Raw genomic sequence first — 22,120 nt, 5'->3', positions numbered from 1 at the left:
TTTGTAAAGTTTCACATTGTGGTCAGTAACACATCCAAAAACAAATAGTCTGTCTCTGGCATCCCCACCAGTCTCAGGCCAGCCAGTCAAGAACAGTCATGAAACCCTAGCAGGTCTCTCCCCCGAGCAGGCGCTTTTCCCCTGCCCCCTGTCCTCATCCCCTTCTTATCCAGCAGCAGTGTGGCCCTCGCTTCTTTCCCTCCCGCCTGACTCAGGGACCGTAGGGTCCTGAAGGAATCAATAGCAGTTGCCCATTGGGAATGGTGTTGGGAACCCCTGGGCTTTCTTGTTCATGAAAAGCTACAGGAAGAGAAACAGACTTTTTGCTTAAAACAATACTGTTTTTCCTGGGAGTTGCCTTTACTTTAAAGACATCTGCACCTTTAGGAGGCTCTCCTATCTCACAGCATGGCAGGCGCTCACAGCCTTGGATTGATGCCTTCTCCCATAAACCCCTCAATACTAAGTTTTTTGCATGCAGATTCATTTTGGGTTCTGTTTGCTACCTCTTATTCTCTTGAATAAAGCTGTGGGTAATTGAGAAGTTCTGAATTTCTCTTTGGAAAACCTCTTAATCTTGACGAGAGCAGAACAATCCAAATAACTCTACGTTTAGACTCTAGATTAACAAAACCCAAAGATGAGTATTTTTTTTTCCTCTCTCCATCCAGAAAAGTTGTATTTCACAGCAGTTCTTACAATGCCCTGACCCTGGATCAGGGCCCTCCCCTGATTCTGGGTATTACATCATTTTATTTCAGCTAATGTAAACACTCATCACCCTGTGTATTGCAGGATTTTTCAGTACAGTTTGAGATTGGGCTTCATTCGGTGGGTCTGGGTTCTTGCAGTGACTAATGGTTTCAGAAGGAAGTGCAGCAGGAAGAGGCTTTGCAGGAATGGAAGAGGTGAGGCGGCTCCATGTGAGATCCTGCAAAAGGATTAAGATTTGGCACCGAGTTGGACTCTGTGCAGCCTCTTAGGCAGAGAGCCTGCGGAGAGGGAAGCAGGCTGTCAGCTGGGGCTTTGCACGCTCTCAGCCTGCCTTGAGGGTTGGTTGGCTCTTCCCGCTCTCTGCAGGACCTCACTTTACCTTATTAAAGGATGGCTGTGGACGCTGGAGGCTTAAGGAAGACCAGGTAAGTAAGGGCTCTTGTCCACAGATCCCCCGATGTCTTTAATGCATGGGATCCTGGGGACTTTTCCTTCACTCACACCCCTGTGCAGTGTTAGCCAGAACACAATTCCTGTGAGACATTTCGCAGAGATCAGGGAAGTTTCTTTCCTAGTTAAGAAAATTTCTAAAATGTTTTAGCCGCAAATACTTAACTAGAGAGATGCAAATTTTTTTCTCTGAAATCACAGCTTTAAGATTACTTCTTTGCATTTTAATCTACTGGATTTTAAAAAGAATCCTGATGGTTTATTAGATGTTTGTTTTCCTTCCTTTTATAATGACCTGTGGTGTGTTATAGATCAACTTCTAGTTTAATGAAAATGAATGATTCGTTATTCTTTGAATAAGTGGATCTTTTTGCAGATTTGATTTGTTTTTCTCTTTTTTAATCTTTTGGCTTTTGTGCATATGGTACTGGTAAAGAATATCCTTAAGTATAGCTAATTCTTAAGAGGAAAAGATATATACTTAGGAGTTCATTTCAATCATATTTGATAGGATCCCTCTTTGAAATGAGCTACATGTTTTTTGATGTTTCAGATAGACTTTATTAAAATTTTCTTTTTCTCAGTGTAAATGTCCCTAGCTGGTGGGAAAGGTGATGCAGTTTATCTGTGTGGTTATTTATTTACAAATATTAAAAGCAAGTTAGACCTTTGATAAGATTAGCTCAAGAAGAGATAATTGGAAGAGTAGTTTTCTGCTCACCACCAACTTAATTCCAAATTCTGTTCCTTTTCTTAAAAAAAAAAAAAAAAAAATCTGGAGTTAAAAATAACCCAGAATAAAACTTGAAAACTGTTTTGTTTCTCTGTATTTGGCTAACTTCATTGCAAAGTACTGTGTTTAAGGAATTCAAGCTATGAGGACTACTCTTGAAATGGTTCGCACAATTCTATCTGTGAGTTTCTATAACCCTTTTCAAGAGCATATGCTGTTTTGTGAGTTATTAGGATTAAACTTTTCAGTGAGTCTTCATTTCTTCTATAGCCCTAGGAGATGGATAACAACACTAAGAAAGTAACATGAAAAATCATGTCAGTTTCCTGACACAAGTTCAGTTTTCCAGTGTCCATCATAGTGTAGAGTTGCCGAAGTGAGGAAGGGGGGCATTTGGCACCCCGCATCACAATGAGTGACTGCCTCAGACCATTGTGGCTGACAGAGGCAAGGACCCGTGATCCCTATTATTTATTGAAAGTGAAATGTTTTTCTTAAATATAGGGGACTCTAACCCAAAAACCATTATTTGGGTGAGAGGGGTCTGTGCCTCCAGTTGTTCTTACTGTTTGTGTTTGATGAGCCCTTTAGTTCCCGTAGTCCTCTGGTTTTTCCTTTGGAAACAGACTCGCAGTAGAGTCTTAGTATTATATATTACTTTAACTTAGCATATTAGCGATTGTGTGGTTTTTTTTTTTTTTTCTTTTAGTGGGATAGGTAAAAACAAGGCAGTCCTAAAGCAGTTTGAGAAGGTGTGAGAGCAGCCATCATCTTTAGGAAAATAAAATCATGCCAAGGGTTAAAACATGAATGCAAACTCTTATTTGTGCTTTGTACATTCTCTTCCAATTATTGAAGAATCTAGGCAAACCATCACTACAAATGCTTTCCCTAATTGAGCTAAAAAGCAAACAAATAAACATGCTGTATAATGTGGAAATGGTATGTTGTCCTGGCTTTCCTCATTGTCACATTGATATCATCTTAAGGGACATCCTTAGTCCTCTAATATTTTTAGAAATATCAAACAAAATATATTTTGTTAACAAAATAAAACTTTGCCAATGTATTACCTTATCCTCATTCTGTCTTCCTCCTTGTCATTTAGGAGAGGAGGGAAACTGTTCAGCTAAACAGTTAAGGAATGATTACCAGGAACATCCTAGAGTAGTTGCCATGAGTTACCCTTTCCTTTTCAGTGTGCTCTTGATAGAGGTGTGATTTACTTTTTTGTTGTTTTTATTTCCATTGGAATAGCAAGGTAATCATGTGGCTAAGAAAAATGTTTTAAGTACAAAAAGATAAATAATGAAAAGCCTCCTCCATGGGTTCCAGACACCCAGTTTCCCCTCTAGGTAATGCCTGAGAGAATTCTGAAAAGGAATAAATAGCTCTTTAGACCCAAGCTTCTCAAGCTTTACCGTGCCTTGGCAAACACCTGCAGGGTTGGTGAAAACACAGCTTGCTGCCCACCCCTCTCACATGCCCCCAAGATTCTGACTCTGGAAGACTCCGATTAGGCCCCAGAATTTGCATTTGCCGAGGTTCCCAGGTGCTGACACAGCCTGCTGGGACCACACTTCGAGCAGTGACAGTTAATAGCGAAGGCCTCCTTTTTCTGCATCTGTTTTCTACTGTCTCTCCTCCACTTTTCAGAGTGGCTGCTGTTGAAAACCGTGGTGGAAAATAAATCACATGGGAGAAAACCGTGGTGGAAAATAAATCACATGTCTATAATTAGAATTTGGGTGGAAAGAGGGGTGTTGAAGGTCGAAGGCATTGTGTGTGATGCCCATACAATGGGTAAAGGACATTGTCTTATAGTTGATCTCCTATAAATTTGTATCTCGATTACAACCTGAAATGGTACCATCAACTGAAATGGGCACCACCTCCATGAAAAATCTCTTTCTAGGCCATGATTTTGAGAACATGCGGCATAATTATATGTATACACACAATATGCACATGTGCTGGGAAAATGACCCTGCCTCCATCCACTTTCACCTCCGCTTCCCTGTGAACATCACCATGTCTCCTCTGTCCCATGGCAAATGGCATACGTGAATGTGTTTGACACAAATGAACACAGGTCACACTTTGGTACTAAGCAGTGGTTTCCATGAAACGAGCCCAAGTTGGAAACAGGTTTGTTTTCATTTATTTTTTGACTCCATATATGTTTAGTGGGGGCCTTATGTGCCACACAGTGCCAGGTCCTGAGATATAGCAGTGAGGGGGATGACATGGTCTCTGCCCATGAAGCTTCGGGTGTAGTAGAGATTCTTGGAAAGAGGGGGCAAGTAGCCCAGCACAGAGATGAAGAAGGGAGAGAAAGGAGGAACGATAATGTATGATGCATGTGCTTAGTAAATGACTGGTTGTGTGGATGCAGCCCTTCCAGTTCATGCTCTGTTTAGTTAAACAATTACTCAGGGCAGGTAATCACATTAGGACGATAGGGGACACCCATGAAATTAAAACATAGTTCTTGCCTTCAAGGCATATGCTCTTTAGGGGCCCATGATGCAGCTCTCAACTGTTCATCCCTGTACCATTTTCCAAGAGTTTCCCCGTATATGGTGGTGCCCTAGTGATAGTGTGATGTGGGTTGGATAATAAAATAGAATTACTGGTTTCTGGCACCCACTTCTGCCCCTTCCCAAAGGAGCTGTTTCTGCAAGAAGAACAAAAAGGGAAAACACCTACAGTGTTTTATTTAATGCTCATTGCACACACTGACATGCTCTGCCACAAGAAACCATTTGGATTCAAATGGCTTAGACATCTAATACCAATAATAACATTCTCACCTGCAACATGGAGACATACAGAGAAAAAGCAGATGCGTGTATGTGTTGCGGGGTTTTGTCAGAGGCTCTAAATGTCAAGTGATTTCTCCATTGGGGTCAGTCCAACTGAGAAATCCAGTGGGGTCAACAAATTGCACCATGAGAAGAAAACTGTGGCAATGACTGCAAGCTGAGGCAGGTGTGGACAAGGAGAAGCCTTGGGGCATTCCAGAACAGTGACTCCTTTTTTGCAACAATTGGCAGAGGGAGTTGTACACTGGCACGAGTTGGGTAAAGACAATCTGGTGAAAATGAAGAGAGCAGAGGAAGGAAATCAGTAAGATGGAAACTGTCCCGTGCATGTCTAAGAGGTAATGTGCCCACCTCTCTCCATTAGTCCCAGTAGCGTGACTTGAGAGCAAAGAACAGGAGGGTTCTGAAGGCTAATTTGGGAAGCTGAGAAAGAGCTGAAGATCAGAACCTTTTGTGGTCATTGCTGAGCTATAGTCATATGTGTGTGTGTGTGTCTGTAGTCTGTTGATGGCTATCATACGTAATACAGGTGGAAACAGGTAGGATTTGCAGGTCCTAGTGAGAGCAGATACTGGACTACTGTGTTCCTTAGGATTCAAAGGTTCTTGTGAGACAGCTGGAAGAGAAGGGTAAGAAACCAGAGTCATGAAACAGATTGTCAGAGTAGTGGAGAAATCCAAGGAGCCTCAGCATAAAAATGGCATTAGGAAATGCCCAGTGGGTGGAAATAGCCAACAGTTCATGAAAATATGGCAGTAGAAAGGGGTTATAAGCCACCTGACAAGGATAATGAGATTGAGCTGGAAACGGCAATAGGACTGGCTGAGCTAAAAAATCAGGCCAATTAGTAATAATGAGGGTGTTTACTCATTTGTAAATTGGCAAAATATCTCCCTGGGATGAATTAGGACAAATGATCATTTCCTGCCCTAATGATTTTACAGAAGAAAAGGAAGAGAACCACCATAGAAGGTGCAGAGAGTATCTGTGTGTGACCATTGTAATTTAATAACTCTAATAAGTTTAAGTTGAACAGTCTGGTGTAGAGATGGAAAATCAAGATAATGTATACATAACAAGAAGAAAAGCACGTATATTGTAACAGATAGGAATTATGAAAGAAAAAAAAGTCAATCAGCCTCAAGAATCTTGCCAGCTAACTTTTAGAAACACTACCAACATGTTTTAGAAAGCGCGAAGTATGACAAGATTTGAAAAACCATTTTGGGGGCTGGGGTTGAAAAGAATCAGCTCTTTTCCTTCTTTGGCCAACATGGTAAGAGTAAATGTTTGCTAAACACTTACTTTGTGCCAGGCATTGGGCACGACCCTCAATGGCCTTTCTTCATTTGATTCTCATGGCCCTGGAGGTTGGGATAATAATCATGATTTACAGAATCAGCCCAAAAAAGGATTGCTTGAGACGAAGGCACATTCATAAGAAAGAGATATGTTCAAAAAAAAAAAAAAAAAAAGAAAGAAAAAGAAAGAAAGTTAATTCAGTTGCAAAAACAGGGAACCCACCTAGGAAACCAGAATTTCAGAAACAGAAGGGATCCACACATCATTTAAGGAGCATCCTATAAGGAGCAGACATAGGGTCTTTTAAAGTAATTGAAGTGAAGCAACCAGCCAAAGACCTGGTAGAACCTTTGTAGATGATCAGAACACTCCTTTTGATATATGAAAAGGAGCCAGCAGACATAATAAATTATTGGCTCTGAAATTTTCAGAAACACATATCAAAATGAATATCACTCTTAAAGTATCTTTAGAAGCAGAGGTACTAGATCAAGTAGTAGCTAATGCACAGAATGTTCTAGACCTAGTTGGCAAATTGAATGTGGATAAATCACGGGGACAGGTTGGCATTCATCCAAGAGTTCTGAAGGAATTCAAGGGTGAAATTGTGGGACTGCTGGTTAGAGCATCTAATATTTAGCTTCAAAATCCGGCAATCCCCTAACCTTCTTTGTCTCATAAAATTGCCTGGTCCTATCCCTCTGCACTACATTATTTGAACCTAAATTATAATATATATATAAAACATGAAATATGATAAACCAAATAAGAAAATATCTTTTAAGCAGCAGTGATTTTGCATTTTGCCAGACCCTGTTGTGTCACAGTCTTGAAAGTCTTTGTGAACATTCCATTCTTGAAATTGCTGAGAATTACCCAGCCCCTTATGATTATGTAAAATAAGCTTATAATTATTCATGTGAACTCAGTAGCAAAAGCACAGAGAAAGAAATGGGCAGTGACTCAGTGTTTTGAGAGAATATTTAGCATACAGAGCTGCTTCGTTAAAGAGGGAATAGATTCCCGCGGCCTCAGAAACGGACGCTCAATGTCCATTAATTACATAAAAGGCATGTGGAGGATTTGAAAACTAATCAGCTTTTGAGCTCCTAACTGCACAGTCCAGCTGCCCCATTTGCCTGGTGGTCTGGCCCTGCTCCCAGCTGGCTTGGGCCGTCTTCCCTTTCTCATGGCCTTCACTTTGTCTAGCCCGACGTGAGTCCTAGTGCAGACACCCTGTTCTCTGAGTTGTTGCAGGCAGCCCTAGCTCTCTGTTACCCCTCGCCTGCAGTTCACAGAGCAAGTGTAGGATGGGGGGCCTGGTCAGAGTCAGAAGAGGATTTGTGCTGAGTGACATGGAGAGGCCAGTACAGAGAGTTGGTCAGGAACAAAGCAAACAGAAGCAACTAAGAGATGGGAGCTGGGGTGAAGGTCATTCGGCCATTTAGAGGGTCTTTTCTGAGCACCTGGAATGGGCCAGGCATCATACTGGGATACAGATATGAATGAGACAGCCACTGTGAGAAAGATAAACAAGTAAACAGTTACACTGAGACAGGCTTTGGCAACTTCAGCACTGGTGGCATTTGGGGCTGGATCATTCTTCATTTGGGGAGGTTTTCTTTGCATTACAGGATGTTTAGCGGCATCCCTGGCCTCCACTCACTAGGTGCCAGCAGTACCTGCTCATACATGCCATTGTGACAACGAAAAATGTCTCCAGATAATGCCAAATGTCCCCTGGAAGCAAATTGTCCCCCGTAGTTAATTGTTGCAGTAAGGTAGGAGAAGTGCCTGAATAGAGAAAGAACAGGCAATTGAGTATGGACGCTCCTGGCAGGTCATCTTAACCCAGACCTTGTGGGGAGGGGAGGTTCCTAGAGCAACTCCTAGGAAAGAGGAGACCTGCAGAGCGAGTGTCCTTAAGGGCAAGTTCACAGGAGTATCAGGAAGGGCAGTGCTCCCGGCTGAGGGAATAGCCAGGCCTGGAAACAGGGGAGGACGCCTCCAGCCAGCTGGGTGGTGACTCATGGGTGGGAGACACTCTTTCTGGTGCACAGCCTTATCCCCAAGAGGCAGCATCTTACTCCCAGGATCTGCCAGCAGGTTAATGAGTTTGGGTGCTGTGCTTACACCCAAGCACCTGCCACTGGAGGAGAAATGACACGGGTTTAGAAATGTTTAGCCCCATGGTCAGAAGTACAGGGGAGGAAATGGGTATCTAGTCCCCTTGGTGAATTTTCCATAAAACTCAGCTCTAATGTCTAATGTCTTCTAATCTAATGTCAGTTAGTTAATTGAATGAAATTAGAGCAAGATTCAAAACTTGTTAGCAAAAAACTTTTCTCAGAAGACTAACCCAGGAATTGCTACCAGTTACTGACACTACCCAGCGTTTCAGGAGCTAACAAAGAATATATTTTAACCATCTTTAAGACACCCCCGTGTTTAAACAACTCTTTTCTAGAGAGGCTGATTTCTATTTCTGCCAGGAAAGGGGCTGTAAGCCACATGCTGGGTCTACCTCAGGACATATACAAGGGGGAACACATTTGGGAAAGATAGAACTCTGAGCAGCAGGCCTGATTTCATACAGCTAATAAGGGTTGCAGGTGGGATTTGAGCCCACCTGCTAGACTCTGATCCCGTGTGCCTTCAACTTCCATATTCTGAAGGAACCACCTAGGCCTATGGTCCTTGCTGGAGGCCAGCTCCCATGCCATAAAGACAGGCTGGTTGGGGGTTTCCTCAGGTTGCATAGCAGATCTGGACTTGTCATCTCCAGCTGTTCTTGGGGACTTCTCATGATCCAGATACATCCTTATTTGGGCCATCAGTTCATTGATCATTCACATATTGCTGAGATGGCTTCGTAAGGCCAGACCTCAATTCTCTTCACCCTCCTAGCAGCTGTCCTGCTGCTTGCATGGACAGTATGGAATGATGCTCAAGAGTCCTGGACCAGGATTTGGGAGACCTAGATTCTAAGTACCCCTGACTTTCACTTCTCTTTTGGTCTTGAGTGTGTTGCTTATCCAGCTGATTCATTTGTGAAATGATGAGCCAACCATAAACTCTACCTAGTTGTCTCCACTGGTTGCCCTGGGTATGGGATAACAATGGTTATAAGGCAGGCTGAAAAGATGCATAATTTAACAATCATTAAGAGGTATAGTGTCAGCATTGGAAGGGACAAATTGAATTGGTGCACAGTAGGAACTTAACTCATGTGTATTGAACAAAAGAATGAAAGAAACTCCATCAGGAGCTAAGTCCCAGAGAGGCACTTCATATCAGAGAGTCTAATTTCCCTGTCAGGCAAATAGCTGGAACTTATGACGAAAAGGAAACTCTCTGAACACTTAGGTCACCTAACATGTTTGGCCTAGGGCACAAGAGCGTCCATGAAAGAAAGCCCAAGAAGATCATAACTGACAGGATCCCACCAATTACCTTTGATAGAGAGTGAAACTGAAGATCAGAAACATGGTGGCTAAATCAAGTTCACATGCAGTATCACTGGCTGCCCAGGGCAGAGCATGAAGGGGAAGAAAGAGATAAAGGTGATGCTGAGGTTTCTAGGTTTCTTCCAGATAGTGGAAGGAAGGAGGTAGTAGAAATAGTAGAGTTGGGATGGGGAGACAGTGAGCCTCTTTGTGGAAGGTGCCAAGGTCAGTTAGGAGAGGGCTCATGGGGAAGGGGGGACAGAATGGTCCGTGTGAGTGATCCTCACAACAGGTGCTTAACCTCACTTGGATGAGCACATTTGGGAAGCTTTTCACAGCAAGGAAACTGCTTTCTTAGAAGAAAAGTAGTTGCAGAACAAAACAGAAGATTTTGGAGGACTCACACCTTTCATTCTTTTTTTAAAGAAACAAAAAACCTTATTGTGTGAGTTTTTTTTTTTTAACAAATACAAAAATACTGAGAATAGTATAATGAATCCCCTGGGGCCCATCACCTTGTTCACCATTTATCAACATTTGCCGTGGTGTTTCACCAGTCACCTCTCAGGAATGTCTACCCCTCCTGCTGGAGTATCTAAAATAGACCCCTGAATTGTATCATCTCATTCATAAAGAGTTCATTATATATTTTTGAGAAATAAAGACTTTTTTTGAAACATAACTGCTGTATTATCCATACCTAAACAAATAAATAATTCCAAATTATAATTTAATAATGAGCCTATATTCAGATTTCCCTGATTGTCCCCAAAATGGCTTTTTTTTTAAAGATTTTATTTATTTATTTGACAGACAGCGATCACAAGTAGGCAGAGAGGCAGGCAGAGAGAGGAGGAAGCAGGCTCCCTGCGGAGCAGAGAGCCCAATGTGGGGTTCGATCCCAGGACCCCGAGATCATGACGTGGGCCGAAGGCAGAGGCTGTAAACCACTGAGCCACCCAGGCACCCCAAAATGGCTTTTTTAAATAAAGATTTTATTTATTTGTTAGAGAGAGGGAGAGAGCACAAGCAGGGAGAGAAGCAGGCAGAGGGAGAAGCAGACTCCCCACTGAGCAGGGTCCCTAGGATCATGACCTGAGCTGAAGGTAGACATTTAACCACACTTAACTGAGCCACCCAGGTGTCCCTGAAAAAGGGCTTTTAATATTTGATTTCTGGAATCAGGAATCAGATGAGAGATATTACATTTGAGTGATATGTCTCTCGAGTCTTTTAATCTCTGATAGATTCCTCTTCTTTTAGACACCCTTCACTTGTTGAAGAAGCTGTGGCGACTGTCCATGGAACATTCAGTCTCTTTTAGAGCATTTTGAACTCCCCTTTGAGATTTACTTCTTATAATTGCAATGAGCGTATGATTGTTCGGTGACTTTGGAATTCTCTCTCTCGTAGTTCTTCTGTCTCAGGAGTCTCCACCATTGTGGTTGCTGCTGCTTCTGATTTGAAGAGCAAACTAGGGGCCAGTCTGAGCAAGGGCAGCCATAGTTGCTTTCCCAGTGGTGCAACAAGAACACAGCATATGTAACGCTGTGCCAGGCCATTTAGGAAACAGAAAGGGGAATTGCCTTCGCATGGCCCCCACGGAGCTCATCGCTCAGTGGAAAGGAAGAAGATAACACACAACTAACAGGTTAACACAAGGCAGCACAGTGTAGAGAAGTCAAAAAAGGCTGCACTTGGCTCCAACCTCAGCCCTGACACTTAACAGCTGCGAGATTGCAGACCTGTCACTTCACCTTTCTGAACCTCACTCCTTATTTTTCAAATAAGGACAGTAAACTCAGGCTTAAATGAGAAGCAGGCAGCGTAGGCCCTCCAGTAAGATAATCAGAATCTGACTCTAAGCTCTGTTTCTTCCTAATGGTATTAAGTATGGCCACTTCACTCTGTGCCAGTCCTATCCCTAGCACTCCGTGATCCATTTTAGAGATGGCAAGACTGAGGCTTAGAGGAGTAGTCAGGTGCACATTTACCTCATTAATGACCTGGGATTGAACCCAGGCAGATGAATTCAGAGCTCACACAAACTGTTGGGATATATTACTTTTCCCATCAAGGTTTATCAAAACTCCATACCCTTGTTTGTGAGCGGGGAGATGTTATATCCATTTTATGGAACTATTATGAAAATCAAACAAGAAAATATATTCAGCAGATAGCAAATGCTCCCAAGTATTTGTTTACATGGTTGTTATAAAATAGTAAATTTATATGCCAGTTGTTAGTGCTGTAGAACATGACATTGTGCAGAGCCATTTGTGAAAGTATTTGAAGTGCGGAGAAAGGGAGCTTTAATTTGGGTGGAAGTCCTTTTGGCAGTGGAGCAGGCAGGTAGGACCTGGCAGGTATTTGACTATCACAGGAGATAAAGGTGCATTCCAGGAAGGAAGAGCAGGCCAAGGAGGGAGGCTTGATAGAAAAGTGTTTTTAAAACCTGCCTTAAACTTCCTGTCTTATGAGTGCAAGTGCATGTTTAAATGGTCAGGAAAAGCACACAGAGACATCCCTGGCCCCTTTCAGAAGGGTCTGTAGGAAATCAGAGAAAGAGGCAGTGGTTAGGAGCCTGGGGCTCTGTGTGTGGCTCAGCAAACTTCCAACCAGTGTCTGTGATCTGTGAGTCACTGAACTTCGCAATCCATTGTTTCTTCCTAGGTAAAATGGAGATCATAAAGGGCTCACATCTTAGGGTTGCTTGGAGGATCATATGAGATCATGTGGGGAAAAAATCCAGAGAAGTCAAGACCCAGAGTTTTTCCATTCTGGCCTCCATCTCCCCCTTCCTGCCTCTGCTGTGGCCCAGCCTTTCCCTCCCCCCACTCACTCCTTGAAGGGCAGCCAGGACTCTGGGTCACCGTGGGTCACAGGCTAGACTCCTAAAGCACCAGGATGGTGCACCAGGAGGATGCTTTCAAAGGCTTATTCTTTTCTGTAGATACATGGCCCTGGACGAGAAAGCTGTGAATCAGGAGGAAGGATTGGGTGTGCCTGTCTGGACCTGGTTCGTTGCTCTGCTCCCCTTCCCCCACCCCTGCCCCCTTTATTTGCTTGGGTAAGAGTCTATCCCCAGTTTCTTGAAAACTTAGAGGAAACTCCCTCAGTCTGAAATTATGAAATCATTTGTCTGTGGGCTTTTGACTACCCTTGGGACTCTTCCTTTCTTCAAGTGCTTAGCGCCGGAATCTCTGCAGATAGGAGAGGTTTTAAAGGTCACTAACACTTTGTTTTTTATGAGTCAACTGTGTCCTCTCTGCCTTCATGCTGCAGGCAGACCTCTAAGGGAAGATGGGTGCAAACAGGTTAACCATCTGTTGCAAGACTGGTGAGCAAAACCCATCTTGGAGAGAGGGCATACAGTTCCCTGCGGGGGAAACATGGGAGGGCTCCCTGCCTTTGTGGAATTGGAGGCTCAGGGGGGCTTCCTGGGGACGCACCTAGAGAATGAATGTGACTTAGCCAGAGTTAGCAGGAAGAGGAAATGGCATTGACAAAAGCATGGACATAAGAGAGGAGGAATGAGTCCACGATGGATTTGGGACACCTGGAGGGAGCTACGTCTGCAGACCTACCAGGCCCCATGGCAGAGCTCCCACAGAAGGAAGTGCGGTCATTGTCAGAAACCCTGCTGTGTGGAGCCTGGACCTGGTTTAACAAGGAAATAGGGCATATGATGGCTGAGAGGCAAGGAATAGGTGTGCATGGTCTGCTTTCCTTCTCCTGAGTGCCTTCCTGCAGTGTGACCACCACAAAGCTCACCCCCAGGGGTGTTAGTTTTTCATGAATGAAGCAAGGACTGGATGAGCTCCTTTGAGTTCCTCAGTTCCATGGCTCTCTGAAATTATTTTTAAAACCGAGAAAAAAAAAAATCAAGTAACTACTGAAAACAGATTTCAGTCCTTATTAGGTTGCAAAATGGGAACAGAAACAGAACCTGATATTGAGAAAGAATTCAAAAAAAACATTTGAGGAGAGACATCTTTGATATTGAGTAGATAAAGACTCTGTGGCAATTCAAGTCAGTGCTGAGCTTGAGTTACTAAAAAACAAGAGAGGAATCACAGGAGAAAGGGGAAGAAAAGAAAAACCCTCCTCAGAAGCAAAGGGGCATTTGAAAATGAGTGACTGAGGGCCTCCTTAGGGTGGAATGAGTGACTCGGTGAACATGGTAGCCCAGGGCTGGTGCAGATGTGCAGTGTGTGGGGGCACCAGCTTTGTGTCAAAATGCTTGTGCTTTGCAGGGGGGAAGAGGGCTGGTTTATGTTTGGGTGCAGGGAGGTGCAGTCGAAGTTGAAGGCCACAAGGAGGCTGTCATTCCGTGCTTTGTGCTCAAGCACCAGAGGGGTCTAGCTCTGGAGGCCAGAAGGCCACTGCAGAGCTGAGTGAGTGCTAGCAGGCAGTGCGGGGCAGTCACTTGTAGTGGTGTGTGTGCGCAGTAGGTGATGTCTGTGTGGGGCAACACTGGAAGTTGCCCTGGGGACCTCCCCTAGGAAACTGGGTCAAGATCCCCTAGGAAACTGGGTGCATGGGGCTGCAGCTGAGCAGCTGTCTGCCCTGCCTGCTGAGAAGCCAGATTCTGACAAGGAATCGGAGAAAGGACAGGAAAATGAGTTTTCTTTCCAGCAGCATTACAATATTATAGAACCAGGGAGAGTCATCATCAACCTTCTCCTGGCAACAATAGGCATCTGGAAGGTCCCAAATGTTAGGGCGGCTCCATTACCTCCATTACTTCCAGCCCTCCCAACAACCTGTCAAGTGGGCATTATTTTTGCTATCACCATTTTACCCATTTTTCCTTCAGTGAGGAAATAGTCTCAAAAAGCTTGGGTCTCAAAACTAGTGAGTTGAAAAGATGAGGCTGCACACCAAGTTTACCTCCTTCTCTTTTATGAAACACAATATGAATTGTGGTTTCTAGTCCCACACGGCTCTGCCAGTTTTGCCAGTGCTCCCAGAAATGCAGAAAAGTGCCATGGTATTCAAATTTATATTTTAATAAGCTTAAACATTATGTCTTCGTTTAATATATAACATAATGTCTGTTGTATAATTTGCATTTTTTTCTTTTTCTTTTCTTTTCTTTTTTTTATAGCTAGGCAAGGGAACAAAATTGACTGTACTCCCAGGTGAATTGTCCTCCTGGGTTTTGCCCACTGCTGAATCTCCCATGTCACGAATGAAGGCAATACAGTCTGGCGAGTTTAAGTGGCCTGTGTCAGTCCGTTGTTGGACTGGCCAAGGCCAGAACTCCCCAGTCCCCACCCTGGGCTGAGCTTCTACCACCCTCCAACCCCACCACCTTGATGGGAGGTGCTTCAAAGCTCTCCTCATTCCAGGGGCTGTCCCAGGGGAAGAAAGAACAGGACAGGCAGCTCCTTGACCAAAGCATCCTGACATGAAATCCTTCCTGCAAAAAGCTTTGGAATCTCTTCTGATGAGTAATGGGCAACCACTCAGACGTACTTTAAAATAGCTGGTTTGTTTTGAAATAATAATTTTTAAAAATGTGAAGATGAAAAACAGCGAAAGAGGCAGATGGCATGTTTTAAAAGAGTTCTCACCGAGGATTTTAAAAGCTAACATAAAAACCATCTAATAAACTGCCCATCACCATCCAAAGAAGAATATACCTAAGCTCTCCCTGGGGCACTCAGAAGAGAACAGCCATTATTGTGAAATCTGCCTTTTATAAAGCACTGTCAGAAGCCATGCTAAGTGCTTCTAGAGTACTCTTATTTATTCTTCAAAGCCACCTGATAAGATAGATATTGTTATTACCATTATCACCATTTCAATAGATAGCAAACTGAGGCTTAGAGAGGTTCAGTATTTTTTTTTTTCAGGGTCACAAGATAGTAAGTAGCAAAATTGGAGCTTGAACTTTTTTTTTTTTTAAGATTTTTATTTATTTATTTGACAGAGATCATAAGTCCGTGGAGAGGCAGGCAGAGAGAGAGGGGGAAGCAGGCTTCCTGCTAAGCAGAGAGCCCAATGAGGGGCTCGATCCCAGGACCCCGAGATCATGACCTGAGCTGAAGGCAGAGGCTTAACCCACTGAGCCACCCCGGTGTCCTGGGCTTGAACTCTTAATTCAAGGTTTGTGTTCTTAATTACTCAGGTTACCAGACACCTTCAGTTCTCTTAGCCCTTGGAGAAACTGCAGCCCTCTGGCTGGCCTGGGAGGAGACCACTGTTATGAAAACAAATCACCCCAGCCAATCTGAATGATAGGTCTAGAAAAGAGCACCCAAAGGACCACTTGTCAAGAACATTTTTCAGTTCCAGTAATTAAGGCTCAAGAAGTTAGATACTTTGCTCTATGTGACAACTCTACATTTTAGAGCCAAATTGACCCAAGCATCAGGTCTCTACCTGGGCTGTTCCCCTTCCCCCAACCATGCATTTGTGCATTGTGCGTGCACATGCACGCACACAAACACACACACACACACACACACACACCTTATTCAAACACCAAAACAGCCAAGAATAAAATGGATTCAAATAACTCAAGCAAACAGTTGGTTGAAATTACAGACTCTGAGACTGGTGGGCACCATGCCAGGGCATTCTAATTTCATCTCTATCAACAAACTTGTATCTCTTTTATAAAGACTAGAGTCATTTTGATTTCAGCAGTCCTGGCAGGAGGATTTTTAGTGTACATTCTTCCTAGCCCTTCCTAAGTACAGATGAAGAACAGCTGATCCTTGTCTTGTCTTGTCTACCGTATGGTTTTCCGTGGTGCTCTTATGAGTGGTAGGATGAGCAGAGAGGAAATATCCTTTCAGAGAATCAATACACAACTGCTCTCAGCTGGCGTGTGTTGCCTGTAGCAACTGAGATTGATCTTAGAAACATAGTGCTTACTGTACAGCAGGCACCGTTCAAAACAATGTAGAAATAGTAACATCCTCATTACAACCCTGTGAGAGGGGAACTGAGGCAGAGAGGAGGTACAAAACTTGCCGAAAGTCACACAGATGGTGAATGGCAGAGCTGGGCTTGGACATCAGGGTTCAGGTCGCCTGGCTTGAGGGCCAGTTCCTCCTGGGTAGTGGAAAGTTGCCGTTTCTTCTAACACAGAGTTGATTATCTTCATGCGGGGTTTTTCTCATGCAGAGAGTAAGTCTGAAGTTCATGTATTCCATGACCCTGGGTGAGGAGAACCAAACTCCAGCAAGCAATGGGAAATGAGTCAGAGTCTGTTTATTTTGGTGGTTTACTTTGTGAGAGAGTTACTGAATGAATGAACAAATGAAAATGTAGGCTTTTTGCAGCTTCTGCCTGCCACCCTGATTTTCTGTGATTTCCTTCTTTTTATCTTTGAAGATATCTAATTTAAATACCCACAAATTCAGATATTATGATTTATAATTGGCCCTCAGCCCCCTGTCTGCTTCTGGCACAGTGGACTTGACTACATCTTACCGTACCTTGTGCCTTTGACCTCTTACTCTTAAAATAAGAGCCAGATGAATGCTCATATTCTTTATAGAACAGATGATGGTTTTACTGGACGAGTGTGGCTTATGCTTTAGAACAGCTGCATGTATGGAAGGAAATTATTTGAGTAACCCATTTTTTCAGAACTTGACACATATGTTTGGCTCAAAATTCAATATGTGGTTTCTCAAAAAGGAAATGAATGTAAACAATCTTCTCATCCATGATCCTGCACATCTGAATCTTAAGTCTCGATGGTTTCTCTTTGACTCCAGTATATAATATATTGGTAATGGGAAAGGAAGTCCCATTCAGTCGCCGCTTTGTAATGACATGAGAATTACAGAGTGTTAGAGCCAAAACGGCCCTGGAGATCATCAGAGGTGACCCTGTCATTTTATAAAAGGATTCTGAGACACAGAGAAACTCGATTCTCTGGGGACCCTCACATCAGTGGTGGTGGACATGGACTAGAGCCAGCTGAGCTGGCCGATACTGAAATGAACTTTGAAAAGCTGGTGCTTGAGGTTCTTGGCCACCATAGTTCTCTACCTGTGTCTTCCCCTTAGCCGCCTCTTCAACACTGGGGGTCACCTGTCCATTATCTCTGGCCTCCAGCACCCCTTCTGCACCAAGCTTGGAGTTCCCTTCGTGTACTGGGCCCTGGTCACCTGACCAATGCAATGGCCTCCTGACTGACAACCGCCAGGCTTCCCAATCATCTCCCTGCAAACACTCATAGACACTTTTAAGACCTATAACCATCATGCCCAAAAGGCCAGTCTTGATTACATCGGTCCTTTTCCCAATATGCTGTTGTCCATTTCATTCACTGATGCGTCCCAGTCATCTAGAACAGTGCATGGCACATAGAAGGCATTCAATAAATATTTGTTGAATGACTACTTGGCTCCTTATTTCCTACTGAGTAAGTTAATTCTCACTCCTTTGCCTGGCGTCCAAGGTCTTTTATCATCTGGTGCTAATCTTTTCCCACTTTGCTCCTTCCATTCTCTGGCCATTTAAAAAAAAAAAAAAAAAGAACCAAATCATTCTTTATCTTGGCCAGCAATTTATTGTGTGTTTACTATATGCCAGGGCTTTTCTAAACCTTTTGTGTGAATTAACTCATTTAATCAGTAAAATAATCCAATAACGTTGGTGCTATCATTATTACCATTTTGCAAATGAAAACACTGAGTCACAGAGAAATTGAGTTACCTATCACCTGTAGGACGAGGTAGAACTGGGTTCAAACTCTAGCAGCATGGCTTCACAGCCCATGGACGTGACTGCTATGCTATAGCTAGCTTTTTACAATTTAATTTATGTTTAATAACAAATTTCAACAATCTAGGGTAAGTGACAATTCTCTACCTCTCCAAGTAAAAGTAAAAAGTGACAATTCTCTACCTCTGCAAGAAAATCGAGGCAATCCATCTTTCCAAATTGCTGTATTTATATTATTATAAAACAAAACTTGACTAATATTACAACTTGCCTTTTTCACTTAGTGTATTCTTAGGATATTTTCATATTGGTAATATATCACTACCTTGTTGTTTTTCACCACTACCTTGTATTTATTGTATGGATACACCATCATTTATTTAATTAGTTACCATGGAACACTTAGGCATTGTTCCTAAAGGAACTGGACTGAACATCATATGCATCTATTTGTGTAATGTTAATATTTCTGCAAGTTTAGATTCCTAAAAATGTGATTGCTGAATCTCTTAAAACCATGAGGGACACTGATCAATGGTCCTCTTGAAACTTGTGCCAATCTATCCTCCTGCCAGTATCCTGCTGTCTTGAAGTTCCCCATGACTTTCTTTTCCTCTGCATATGAGTTCAGGAAGTGAACTCTGGCGCCCTTCCAGCAGGAACTGAGAACGCCTGTCCTCTGCTTCTCATGCCTCTCTTTCTGCAGAGGAAACTTGTTTCTTCTCCCCACATGGCTTAGCTGGATCAGATCCCTCCTGCTCAGTCCTTCTCACTTGTGCTGGCTTTCTCTCTTCCTCTCTCTTTCTCTCTCTCACCTCTGTACCTCCTTCGGTTATGCAAAAACATAATAAAGATCCTCATTGCAGCCACGGGTTCTTTGCTGCAATTTCCCTATCAAAGGAACTTGGAGGCTACTTAGAGAAGAGTGACCTTGGTGTTCCTGGCTGAGATGGCACTGCCCATGGTCCTGGTTGGGCTTGGGGTTCACAGTCTCACAGTGTTACTCTTTGGCTGTGTAGGTAAAGATGATCCTCTTGTCTTGTCCAACCATTTGGGGCACAGCAATGAGTGTGACTAATAAAAGAAAGAAAGTAACCCTTCCTTGAGGGTCACAATGGAAGGCAAAACTAGGTGAGAGCCCTTTAAATGATGAAGGAGATGGAAAAGGGAAGATGAAAGGGTATGCTTGCTGAACCTCCCCTTTATACCACCCTCCTAGCTTGCTTGGTGCTTTACATACATTGTTACATTTAGTTCTCCAGTGAGAACAGAACAACCTATTAGGAATGTCCTGTCTGGAAAGAAGAGGAGGATGTGAACACAGTTTCTGAAGTCATAAATGGTTCTAGTGTAATTACTAGGAAGAAGAAAAGATCCCCCTTGAAGTGAGAACCGATTGAGTCTAGGACAAGAGAAAGGTAGTAAGCCAGTGGTACTACTCAAAGTGGCAAGTAAGCAGTGGACTCTCACCAAAAAAGTGGTGCAGATGGAAAAATAGATTTTTTTTTTTAAGGTTTTAGAAAACTGCATGGTAATAGATTGCCTGGGATCCTTAGTCATTCTTGTTGATGACGAGGGGTCCAATCCTGCTTCCAGCGCTAGTGTCCATGAAAATATTTAGGTTGGAAATGGGTGGAAGGAGGACATTCTGGGATTCCTTCATCTCTCTTCAAACCAGGGTCTCTCTACTACTTAACTTTTGTAATTTCAATAGATTACTCTTGAAAATACTTTTTTTGTTGTTGTTATCTAAAAAAAAAAAAAAAAATGTCTACAAGCCATTGCGTTAGTTGTTTGATTTCAGTATTGGAGATGGGCCGTGAGCTGAATGGACTGTGGGTCTAACCCATGGTGATAGATTTGACCCATGGACCAAGGCCCCACTGTTGCTTCTCTAACTTCTGTAGCACAGGCTGGTGTCTGCTGCACTCCTAGTCCATCCCTGACCCTGTCCATGGAGGAGGGCAGGGAAGAGAGGGCAAGTACAGAAGCAAGAACCATTTCCTGATCGTGGAGGAACAATCCCAGCCCATTTGTCGGACCTCCTGACCCCCACCCCACTGTGCCTCAGGCAAGGTCTGAGCTCCTCTGCAGCCACAGGGCCTCCGGGAGCCTTGCCTGGTGAGTGCCCCAGGACGAGTTGGGGAGCCTCGGCTTCTGCCTCACTCACTCACTCAGATTCACGCCTCCTCTGAGCTCCTTATTTAATGCCTTCTCCTGCCTGGCCTTTCCCCTGGGCTCTGAGTCAGAAGACAGGGTTGAAATCTCTGCTTGGCCGTCTTGCAGCTGGAAGATTTTACACTACTCTGAACTTCTCTCCAAGCCTCGGTCACGTGTATGTTTCTGTAACAAGGTCCTGTGGGGCGGTTGTGAGGACTGGCTGAGATAATGCAAGTGACACACTTAGCAGAGTGCCTACAGTGAGGGAATCCCTCAGCCGGCCTCAGTGGTCATGGTTGCTGTAGATGATAAGTCATTTTTATGCCTCCCTTCATCGATGCTAATATTCTGGGTTGACATAATAAAGGAGAATACACAATACATGGGACTACACAATAATAGCCCTCTTTTTTTTTTTCTTAAGATTTATTTATTTATTTATTTGACAGAGAGAGAGAGACAGCAAGAGAGGGAACACAGCAGGGGGAGTGGGAGAGGGAGAAGCAGACTCCCTGCTGAGCAGGGAGCCCGATGCTGGGCTCCATCCCAGGACCCTGGGATCATGATCCGAGCTAAAGGCAGATGCTTAATGGATTGAGCCACCTGTAGCAACCCTCTTTGTACTATTATTGCATTTAGAGAAGTATACTGTATCTCCAAAAGTACTCATACACTCCTTCATATTTGATAGTCTTCCTTTTTTGAAACTGAATTCTTCATAGGTCAGTGCCAAAGCTGGGGAGAAGGTTACACATCAAGACATTACATTGAAATGATTTTTATATACTTGCAGGTTTCCCTTTGAAGCTGGGAGCAGGAAGAGAAAGTGACAGTTTAACTTTTACTTCTCTGTAGCTATCCTATAATCAGCTACTAAAACACAAGAGAGAACTAGTTTGGGTGTTAGTGAAAAGAATTTTTTTTTTTAATCTTTGACCTTATTCTTGTTTCAGAATGTTCCAAATTTATCCCAACAAATAGCTGCTAAGATGATTGTCAAAATCATTGCATTCCCAAAAGCCAAAATACCTGAGATAAAGAGAAAATATAACCCCAAATTTTAAAAATGAAATAGTGAAACTGTTTTAATGCACAGAGAATGGCTTTGTGCTAATAGGAGGGACATTTTAAATAAAATCATTTTGCCTCTGTAACCAGGAAGTCCTGCCATCTTAAGGGCATCTTAGTTATGTCTCTTCGTGCCAAAAATCACAAGCCTTTCATTCTTGTTCTCATGATCTACTGCAGTCTCTATTCAGAAAGTTGTGGGATGGAATTTTTTTTTCAGGTTCCTTTGATGTTCCTCAAATGGAGACACTTTAAGTTATAAGTTTGGAGTATGTTTTTAGGCTAGAGCAGAGCCGTGGTCCAGGGGAATGTTTCACATGGGTTTTGATGTTAGATAGAATCCTTTGACAAATCCTGTTTGCCTCTCAAAAATTCTGTGTGAACTATAGACCCTTTTTAAGATTTGTCCAGGAAGTAACCAACCATGTAGAAAAACTTTTATGCACAAATATGTATATCACAACCGGCTGAAAACCTGGAAACAGCTATAATTTACACTACTAAGAGAAGGGTTAATTACGGTGCAGTTGGATCATGGCAAGCAGCTTCCCATAACAGTGGAAGCAGTGTCTTTTAGTAATGTGGAGAAAACATGGTTGTCAAGTTCTACAGAAAACACAGAGTATGAATGGTATATAACACACACAGCTATTACAGGTAAAAACGTAAGGAAAGTGGTATTACAGGCATTACAGAAAAATTTTCTAATTTTTCTGTAATAAGGGGGA

The 22,120-nt window shown here is 43.1% G+C and overlaps 1 protein-coding gene across 3 annotated transcripts in view; it reads left to right on the top strand.

The window, feature by feature from the left end:
• Positions 1-22,120, top strand: part of PLCE1 (phospholipase C epsilon 1) — a 320,103-nt gene that overhangs the window by 97,675 nt on the left and 200,308 nt on the right. Inside the window, exon 1 of one of the 3 annotated variants that reach the window (XM_059169410.1) lies at positions 996-1,139. The exons of the other annotated variants lie outside the window; for them this stretch is intronic. The gene's annotated coding sequence lies outside the window, so the exon portion shown is untranslated. Of the gene's footprint in view, positions 1-995; positions 1,140-22,120 lie in introns of those variants that run through there. 3 annotated transcript variants of the gene reach the window in all.

Source organism: Mustela lutreola, chromosome 4 (genome assembly GCF_030435805.1).
Source record: "Mustela lutreola isolate mMusLut2 chromosome 4, mMusLut2.pri, whole genome shotgun sequence".
NCBI classification, from domain to species: domain Eukaryota; kingdom Metazoa; phylum Chordata; class Mammalia; order Carnivora; family Mustelidae; genus Mustela; species Mustela lutreola.
Note: the sequence above shows the minus strand (reverse complement) of the source record. Positions and strands in the feature narration are given on the sequence as shown.